Here is a 3,420-nt window from a genome sequence, read left to right on the forward strand (position 1 = left end):
ACCAAGAGGCCGATAGATCAAATGCCCCAGCATTTCCAAGAGCAGGCGGCGAAGAATCACTTAGAAATTTGTGCTCACTCTAAGAGTGAAATGCAAACACAAAAGTTTCATAAGTCTGTAACTGTACATCACAGTGATTCTCTAAAAATTAAAAAATTGTGCATTGTCATCATCAACTACAAACTTAAAGTTATTCATGATTGAGTTCAGCTCAGTGTTTGACAACTCTGCCCCCGCCCCACACCCCCCCTCAGTGTCCTCTTCCCTCCAGCAATGTCCCCAACTTTCCCTCTCTGGCAGCCATTTTTTTCTGTTTTCTTTTTTGATTGTAGACATTTGTTTAGGTCACTGTCACCCCATTGCTCATCGATTTGCTCGAGCGGGCACCAGTAATGTCTCCATTGTGAGACTTGTTACTGTTTTTGGCATACCGAATATGCCACGGGGAGCTTGCCAGGCCCTGCTGTGTGGGTGGGATACTCTCGGTAGCTTGCTGGGTTCTTCAAGAGGGGCAGAGGAATCGAACCCGGGTTGGCTGCGTGCAAGGCACCACTGTACTAAAACTAAAATTTGGGTATCGCAAAGAGGAATCGAAAGAGCTATGCTAGGAGTATCACATCTCACTCAAATGAGAGAAGGAATCTGGAGTTCTGACCTCCGTCAACGGTCAAGAATCAGGGACGCTGTCTCATTTGCCAAGACATCAAAAATCAGATGGGCCGGACATGTAATGTGATTCAGAGATGACTGCTGGACTAGAGCTGCTACCAACTGGACTCCATGGGACGTCAAAAGACCATGTGGCCGCCCACCAACAAGATGGTCAGACTTCTTGTCAAAACCCTGAATGAATGGTTTGAGGCTCTTCCGGTTCCTGGAGCGAGCAGATATCATTGGGCTACACTAGCATGCGACAGGGGCAAATGGAGACGTTACTGGCGTCTGCTCGAGCAAATTGAAGATCGACAGATCAACAGGAAGGCAAGTGATACAAGTGATACAAGGCATTTGTTTGGGATACTGTGACTGAAAGGGTAGCAGTGTTTCACTTTACCTCCTTTCAGCACCCACTTCTTGCCCAGAGTGACCACTTCCCCTCCTCATTGTCATAAGGGTCCTTCATTTCTACGGCCCATGACCCACTTCTATGCATCAGGGTTCTTAAGAGTTCAAAGGTGCCGGATTCCCAACGGAACCATCCCAAAGCCACAGGCCGGCCTGCCTCCCCACCCACTGCTCCATCTCTGGCCGGAGGGGAAGCTAAGTGTGCTGGGTCTGTTCCTTGCTGTCCCCTGGGTCCATCCAGTGGTCACCTGTCTTCCACGAGACTGAGAAACTGATCTGGAAAACACCCTCAGCTCAGAGAGTCAGGTGGCATTTGTAGCAACTCGATTTGAAGCTAAAAATGTAGGGTTCAAATTTGCTCCCTTGAAACCCACAAACCTCAGGGTGACCCCAGAGGCAAGCCAGCTCAAGAAAGGACTGGAAATCCTTTGGGGGAAAAAATACAAAACTGGAAACCAGGATCTTTTGCAGTCCCAAAGAAGGGACGGGACGGACTCCTTTCTGCCAGGACACTCCTGCAGAAGGCAAGAGGCCTGGGGCCACATTCCATTCCAATCTGAAGGCTTGAGGCCACCTCCAGCTCATCGTGGGACCTGAAGTCTTCACATCTTATGGCCAGACCTGGGTAACTCTGACGTGCCCGATAAAAGAATTAATGCCACTCTTGGTGTGTCTCCTGTCTTTAGCCAATCCCCAGAACTTCTCAGAAGTGCTCAGTAAATAATGGGGTACCCCAAATGGAGAGCTCTTCGATATTGCTGTGTTTATGCAAAAGAACACGCCATATTTTGCTCCTGACCGGGGGCCCCTGCATCCTGAGCAAGCTAGTGGTTTCTGTTAAGGGCAGAATACAGCACAGCTTTTGGTCTTAAGGCGGCAATATACTGGATTGGCCAGAAATCCACAGCCTAGAGAACAGTGAAGCATGCACAAGGAGGATTATTCTGGAAGGCACAAGAAAAAGGGGGGAATGAAGAGATGAGCCACACCATAAGCAATGGGAACAGCCTGACAGGCGGCAGAAAGGAGAAAATCTAGCTAGGCCTTGGTTTCACTTCCTGGAACTGAAACGGTTTCTATTTCCCCAAACAAATCAATGCCTAACTAGCCAACCTGACCCCACCTGGAAAGCTCCTGGGCCCAGCAGGTGGGTTCAATCAACCACCATGTGCCGTATCAGCAATGACTGGTGCCAGAAATTGTCTTTTGCTAACCACAAAGAATGAGCAGCTCATGTAACCATACGCTACGTGATGCCCTCTGAAACTAGAGCCGGGGCCCTTGCCTTGAAGCCGCTGTGTCATGTGGACTTGGACCCAAGTTTCGAGCTAGCAATTAAATTCTTTGGTTTTGCATCACCAGAGTGGTCCCTCTTCCTTACACTGAGACCCGGTGATACTTTTGGTTTAACACCAGGGACTGACACCAGCGATGCTTCCTCTTGGGCCCCGGGGATATAAAAGCTTGGGTTTTGCAGACACTGAGCTCTTTACACCTCGTAAGTGATCAGAGCTGTCCCAGTGGCTGGCAGCTCTCCTCCCTCCATTGTTGAGACTCCCCGCAACTCCCAGTCTCTTGCGCAGGTCGGAGGATTTGGGAAGAGGGCCAGAAGCCAGGACAATCCTGAGGTCTGTGGCTACCGATTCCTTCCTCCAGCGTTGAGAGTCAGCCCTCTCTTCCCACTGAGTGGTACTCACTCCCACGTCCCCATCCCCCTCATCCTGCTGCATCCAGTGAGGCAAGGGACACTGGTGTCGAGGATGATGCCAGCGCATGCGTCCCAGTGTGCAAATGCAGGACCCTTGTTCGAACAAGAGTTTGGAGCCAGCTTCTATCAAGCACAGGTCCCTTTGGGAAGCCCCCCTCCCCCATATAGCCAGACCCCACCACACTCACCTGCAGTCACACAGACCCAACAGTCCCCCCCCCCCCAACCCTCACACCATCAAGCTGCAGAGGTACAAGGTCAAGGGCTCTCCCCAGGGTGTTTTGAAGCTCCACCTTGGACAACTGGTTTCCTGATTTACAGGGGAGGCAGCCCGGGCTGTCCTGTGCCAGTCGTGAGGACAGCTGACATGTCGTGGGGCGTTTATCCATGGTTACAAACTCAGGTTCCTCTGAGGTCATCGGCCATCACCACCCAGGTCTTCACCCCCAAACAGAAGTTCTTGACCTTTCGCTTTTGCTCCCCAGGATTGTGCAAGGCCTGATTGTGGGGTCCCCCCTGCGGGCATCATCCTGTCCTGCAGGGAGGACCCTTCGTGGGGCTAAGGAGGGGACGCAACCAAACGAAGAGACGCAGAGCCGGAAGGAGAAGAGAGAGAGAGTTTATTCTACTGCAGTTACAATACTTAT

The sequence above is a fragment of the Sorex araneus genome, chromosome X (assembly GCF_027595985.1).
Source record: "Sorex araneus isolate mSorAra2 chromosome X, mSorAra2.pri, whole genome shotgun sequence".
NCBI lineage: Eukaryota > Metazoa > Chordata > Mammalia > Eulipotyphla > Soricidae > Sorex > Sorex araneus.